At 35.0% G+C, this 7,113-nt stretch overlaps 1 pseudogene; it reads left to right on the top strand.

Moving 5' to 3' along the window:
- The first annotated feature begins 319 nt into the window (after positions 1 to 319).
- On the top strand, positions 320 to 1,234 carry LOC137759548 (voltage-dependent anion-selective channel protein 3 pseudogene; annotated as a pseudogene).
- The last annotated feature ends 5,879 nt before the right edge of the window (positions 1,235 to 7,113 follow it).

The raw sequence follows: 7,113 nt of genomic DNA, 5'->3' as shown, positions 1-7,113 counted from the left end.
TCTAGCCTACTTATTTACCAAAGTAAAAGAAAAAGGATATACCCATTTTATGTCTGAGACAAGTTAATGTTCAAAAATATTAAGTTACTTATTCAGGTATCAACAAGGACAACTAGGGTCGGCAAAGGAGGCTGATGTCTCTCTTTTCATTTTAAAACTTTGGAAAATATATGTTGTCTTTGTCCTTGTGAGACTGAACAGTAAATTGCATTGATTTCAAAGATATATTCTTTAACAACAGTAGATATCACTTAAAACTTACTGTATAGGGAGTGGACAGGCCCTCCTGACAGAGTGGACAGGACCTCCGGTCAGAGATATGTATAACACACTGACTTACTGTGACCTAGGAAAGGCTGCCAAGGACGTCTTCAACAAAGGATATGGGTTTGGCATGGTCAAAATAGATCTGAGAACCAAGTCATGTAGTGGAGTGGAATTTTCTACATCTGGTCATGCTTACACTGATACAGGGAAAGGATCAGGCAACCTAGAGACCAAATACAAGATCTGTAACTATGGACTGACCTTCACCCAAAGGTAGAACACAGACAGTACTCTTGGGACAGAAATCTCTTTGGAGAATAAGTTGGCTGAAGGGTTGAAACTGACTCTTTTGATACCATATTTGTACTGAACACAGGAAAGAAGAGTGGGAAACTGAAGGCCTCCTATAAATGGGATTGTTTCAGTCTTGGCAGTAACTTTGATATAGATTTTCCTGGACCAACCATCTATGGCTGGGCTGTGTTGGCCTTTGAAGGTTGGCTTGCTGGCCATCAGATGAGTTTTGACACAGCCAAATCCAAACTGTCTCAGAATAATTTCGCCCTGGGTTATAAGGCCGCAGACTTCCAGCTGCACACTCATGTGAATGATGGCACTGAATTTGTAGGGTCAATCTACCAGAAAGTGAACGAGAAGATTGAAACATCAATAAACCTCGCGTGGATGGCCGGCAGTACCAACAGCCATTTTGGCATTGCTGCTAAGTACAAGCTGGATTGTAGAACTTCTCTGTCTGCTAAAGTAAATAATGCCAGTCTGATTGGACTGGGTCATACTCAGACCCTTCGACCAGGATTGAAACTGACCCTGTCAGCAATAATCAATGGAAAGAACTTTAATGCAGGAGGGCACAAGGTCAGGCTGGGATTTGAACTAGAAGCTTAATGTGGTTTTGAGTAAAGCATCAGCTTTGTCCCTGGAGGTGAAGAGAAATGAACCCACTATGTTTTGGCTTAAAATTCTGTGAAATTTCAAAAGTGTGAACTTTTATTCTTCCAAAGAAATATAATCCTTCCCACACTGAGGGCTAGATATTGAGTCCATCCTAAGGGAGGTGCTTGAAGGCATGCCCAGAAGTTGTCATGTTTGTGCCACATTTCAGTTCAGTTCTGCGGTGTTGTTTTAAATGTTTTCCTCAGAGACGGTGTAGTGTCATGTAACAAAGGAGGTGACCCAACCCTCCAGTTGTCCATCGTGTCCTGCATGTCCCACACCACTTTTTCATGACCTTGTAATATATTGGCCTCTCTGTGGTAGTGGAATCTTTGGTTTTGCATCAGAGTAAAATAAAGTTAACCCATCACATTTAGAACATAAAAAAAAAAAAAAAAAAGTACTGTATAAAAAGATAAAGTTTAGAGGTCACCATCTCTAAAAGGGAAGGATGGACATTGATTTCCTAAGATTAGGATCCAAAATACAATGTGTATCATAGTAAGTGAAGCTAGGGTAATAATGAAAAGGAAAGAAAATGGAAGCAATTATTCCTTTTATTCATAGTCAGAAGTTATACATAAAAGACTTTATAACGCATTAATGGAATAAATATTAAATACAATGGATGGGTATAGAGAGATTTTCCAAGAAAAAATTAACATAACATGTTAAATTCGAAGAATTCAACAAAGTGTTAAATCTATTTAAAAGTAGCTATGTAATAGTACCATCATAAAATTTTTAATTACCCCTAAGAGTTCATGGTAATTGAATCACTGAATGAAAATGCAGACTGTTTTCTGAAGATTTCTTACAGTTAGGTAATACATGAAAACAAATGTGCAGTTAGCATAAGTCAGAAAATTTTTAAAAATTTGTCAAGAAACCCTGCAGTCATCTGAATAGGAAAGAAAAAATCCATCCAAATAAGAAGAATGAAAAAAATTTTAAGTAATGTTACTAAATAGACAAGTTTCTGGAAAATCTCAAATGACTAATGCACTCATTAAAGGGAATTGATACTATTCTAACACCTTGAAAAATGAGGAACAAATTTAATTAGATGATAATAAATCTTAGTTTTAAAATGTGAAATAACATTATTGTATTTTCTAGTATCTTGGTTTCTTCTGACATCATAAATAAACAATCTTGGACTTACAATCCAATACAATTCTGTATTGATACTTCAAATTCATAGAAAGATGATGAAAATGAATTTCTCAATTCTGTACAAAGATACAGACAACTAAAAATACCCGATTTTGGTATTGCTATACAGTTTTACAAAGGTGGATAACCAGTTTCAAGTTTCATATGCTACTGTCAGTATCTCACTTTGTTTCATTCATTCTTCATGGTTTTTGTATTTTTAATTCCATATATATGGAAGTAGAAAATACATACTATATATAATATAATGTATTATTATGTAATATATTTTGTATTTATATAAATTTATATTTATAAATCATATATATATTTTTTAAAAATTCACATACCCTCAACTGTCTTTTGATTAATCTCAATCCAAAGGTAAACTACAGAATTTTAAAATGTGTAGAAGTTTAAGCCTATTTGATTAAAGAATGGTTTTCACAAAGATAAGTATTATTTTGGTTATGTGTCTATAAGGTGTCTTTTGCAAGTATTTTAATTTAATGACCTTTTATAGTTCTATCTGAGCCAATGAATCTGCATTGCTGAACTGGGTAAGAAACTTTGGAACATTTTAGAAATAGAGGTTGAAGAACTAAATGTGTCTACAGATAAATATTCTTCAAAACAGTGATTGGTCCTGGTGGCAAAGCTTTGCTTTTGTGATAAAAATCTTACTAACAGTGTTTTAATTGAAACTTTTAATCTGAATGTTGTTTGAATCCTGTTAAATTTTGCTTTCCTGCCTCAATTCAAATTTTCTTAATCTTCATTTTCACGTTGAATATTGTTATACTGTCTGCCTCATTATTCTAAAGAAAGATGAAGTAAGCTATTAACATTCTGAACGGCCTATGAGATGTTATGATATAAAATGTCATTCATTTTTATGAGTTGGCTGTCAGTGTGGGCTGCAATAAAGTTATAATTCCTCCCTGGCATTATGTGATGCCTGATATTGCTGCAAAATCCTTATTAAAATTTCAATAATTGTAAATTAAAACAAAAGTAGATGGGGCTTTTATGAAATGGTTGTTTCTGAAAGTCAGGTGGTACAGAACAGGGCTCTACAAGATTGACATTATTTGCTTTGTAGCTTCAAATCATCATAATCCCACTGTTATTTTCTTTACTGGAAAAAAAAAAAAATTGGACTCGGAATCATTTGAAACTTTCAGCTGCAGAACCTGGTTTGCTTATACTGAGAGAAAAGTGAGATGACAAAGCTGTATCGTTGCTTCATCAAGTCTACCCTTAAATTGCTGTATGATGTCATTTGCCAGAGAACCTGAAAGTTGTAATTTGAATAGATTTTTCTATTTAAATATTTGGAAGGGAAGGGGCAGTCAGTGTTTTACATGTCATCTCATGGCCTCATTAAATGTATGTTAATGTAGCATTCAGCTTGCAAATTTCCTCACACAAAATAGAAAACAACTACAAGAAAGATTCTCCTAGGACAGATAAAGCTGTATTATTTCAGCATATGTTACCAAAAGAAGCAAACCATCATTCAAAACAAAGGGATTTATACTCAGAGTTCTCTCGTGTATTATTTATGAAAAGTATGTAGTTGCAAAGATAAGAACTATTTTACTTATTATTTATTTTTAATTTTTTCATTGAAGTGTAGGAAATATTTTAAATTAAGTATATGATAAATGTCATTGTAATGAATGTGATTGGAAAAGAGTATATAAAGGAAGAGTAGTAATTTGTGTCATATGTTTCATAGCCTTTATTTTCAGCTCTATCATCTTAAATTGCTGTAGCTTGAGGATAGAAATTTGGTGCTTTTAAAGATTTGTCTAACTTTAGTGCTAGTAAGATGCTATACTCAGAGTGAACTTGACAAATTTGAAATATGATTTGTGTGACAGTATAAAGGCAGCCTACCTAAAAATAGCTTCATCCACTGAGCTGTCATGGCACCTTAAATTCTACCACTTAATAAAGAATCTTTATTATAAATCTTTATCTTTATTATGAATTTTTACCCATGAGTCTTTCTTATTCACTAATATTGTAGTAGTGTATTGTTTTTTGTTGTTCTGTTTTGTTTTATTCTCCATTGGACGTGTGGGTTGGTGAGATCTTCCACTGCACTTCAGAATATTCGTATCTTCTGGCCACCAGTTGCCATTTCCATGGCTTCTATCAAGTGAACCTAGTTGCACCTGGCGATGGTATGGATAATTGAGAAAGTATAAAAAATATCATGGAATCAGCAAAAAATATGCCAATTCTATGAAGATTCAATAGAGTAACAGCCTAGTTCCATCTCTAGGTGTAATCCATGGATCATGTGCATTGGAATCATCTGGAATGCCTATTAAAATGTTGATTTCAGGATCCTACCTCAGAGCTACTGAGGTAGAATTTGTATGCAGTTTGCTTGATGATTAGCATGTTACAAACTCCAAGATGATTTCAGTGGACATGGAAGCTTATTTTAGTGGTATAAATATTTGTCAGTGATGGCCCCTATGTTGCTTTGAATCCAACGGTATCCTTTGTTCAAAAAATACATCAGGGCACACTATAGAAACAATTTTCAAACCATTCAAGAATAGACCAGTAATTTTGTCATGAAAATCAACTTGTCAAATACTTCTTTTTTTCCCATTTATTTTATTTAAAAAATGTGTTGCTTCTAGATTGAGCCCCTTAGCCTTGACCCTGTGATCATCATCTTGCAGGACCATTTCATTTACTATTTCTGAGCATTTGAGGAGGCGATGTAGAGCAGTAGATCATAGTTAGAACATGTACTGGTCAGTGTCCCAGCAGAAAACAGATGGTACACTAGATAGTTGGGCATGAGGGATGGGGCTAGGGACGGAGGGCATAAACTTTAAGAAGACACTCACTCTGAAGTTTGTGAAAGCACCCTAGGTGCAATTGTCCATTAAAGGACTAGTGTAATACCTAGGATTTCCAGAGTAATGACGTCAGGGGAATAGTTACTAGAACTCAGAGAGTATATGGCACCTAAAAGAAGTTGTAACCTTTGATAGAGGAAGGCCTGATGCCAGCAGCCACCTTACAAGGAGGAAACCAGAGTAATAAATATGCAGATATCCCTCTTCTGCCTTCTTTTATTTGCTGAACTTAACCAGAAGCTGGAGGGAAAGGGAAATCTTCACTGGAGTCCATACTCCAAGTCAGCTTTCCAGGGTCCCAGCAGGGTGGGGAAGACTGGGAAGTGGATCTGTGGTGAGGGAGACAAAAGGCACTGGGACAAGATAAAGAGTCAGAGTGCCTGGGCTTCCCAGTTCTCCACTGTCTATCTTAACGTCTTAGGGCCTTGCTTATCTCATCTACATGCAGGAATAATAGCATCTGCCTCATAGAGTTATTTTTAGGATTAAATTAAATAATACCTGTAAGGACTTTATTTATTTACTTAAATTTTTATTGGAGTATAGTTGATTTACAATGTTGTGTTAGTTTCAGATGTACAGCGAAGTGAATCAGTGATACATATACATATATGCACTCTTTTTTAGATTCTTTTCCCATATAGGCCATAACAGAGTATTGAGTAGAATTCCCTGTGCTATACAGTAGGTCCTTCTTAGTTATCTATTTTATATATAGTAGTGTGTATATGTCAATACCAATCTCCCAATTTATCCCTCCCCCTCTTACCCCCGGTAACCATAAGTTTGTTTTCTATATCTGTAACTCTATTTCTGTTTTGTAGATAAGTTCATTTGTACCCTTTCTTTAGATTCCTCATGCATCATAACTGATATCATACGATATTTGTCTTCATCTGACTTATTTCACTCAGTATGACAATCTCTAGGTCCATCCATGTTGCTGCAAATGGCATTAATTCATTCTTTCTAATGGCTGAGTAATATTCCATTGTATATATGTACCACATCTTCTTTATCCATTCATCTGTTGATGGATATTTATGTTGCTTCCATGTCTTGGCTATTCTAAACAGTGTTGCAGTGAACATTGGGGGACATGTATTATTTCAGACCATGTTTTTCCCCAAATATATGCCCAGGAGTGGGATTGCAGGATCATGTGGTAGCTCTATTTTTTAGTTTTCTACGGAACCTCCGTACTATTCTCCATAGTGGCTGTACCAATTTACATTCCCACCAACAGTGTAGGAGGGTTCCCTTCTCTCCATACCCTCTCCAGCATTTACTCTTTGTGGACTTTTTGATGATAGCCATTCTGACTGGTGTCTGGTGATACCTCATTGTAGTTTTGATTTGCATTTCTCTAATAATTAACGATATTGAACAGCTTTTCACATGCCTCTTGGCCATGTGTATGTCTTCTTTGGAGAAATGTTTATTTAGGTCTTCTGCCCATTTTTTGATTGGGTAGATTTTTTTTCTTATGATATTAAGCTGCATGAGCTATTTGTAAATTTTGGAGACTAATCCCTTTTAGGTTGCATCGTTTGCAAATATTTTCTCCCATTCTCTGGGTTTGTTCATTTTGTTTATGGTTTCCTTTGCTGTGCAAAAGCTTTTGAGTTTAATTAGTTCCAATTTGTTTATTTTTGTTTTTATTTCCATTATTCTGGGAGATGGATTAAAAACGATATTGCTGTAATTTATGTCAGAGAATGTTCTGCCTATATTTTCCTCTAAGAGTTTTATCGTGTCTGGTCTTACATTTAGGTCTTTCATCCATTTTGAGTTTATTTTTGTGTATGGTGTCAAAGAGTGTTCTAATTTCATTTTTTTACATGTAGCT

Source organism: Eschrichtius robustus, chromosome 1 (assembly GCF_028021215.1).
Source record: "Eschrichtius robustus isolate mEscRob2 chromosome 1, mEscRob2.pri, whole genome shotgun sequence".
NCBI classification, from domain to species: Eukaryota; Metazoa; Chordata; class Mammalia; order Artiodactyla; family Eschrichtiidae; genus Eschrichtius; species Eschrichtius robustus.
This window is presented reverse-complemented; position numbering and strand designations above follow the sequence as displayed.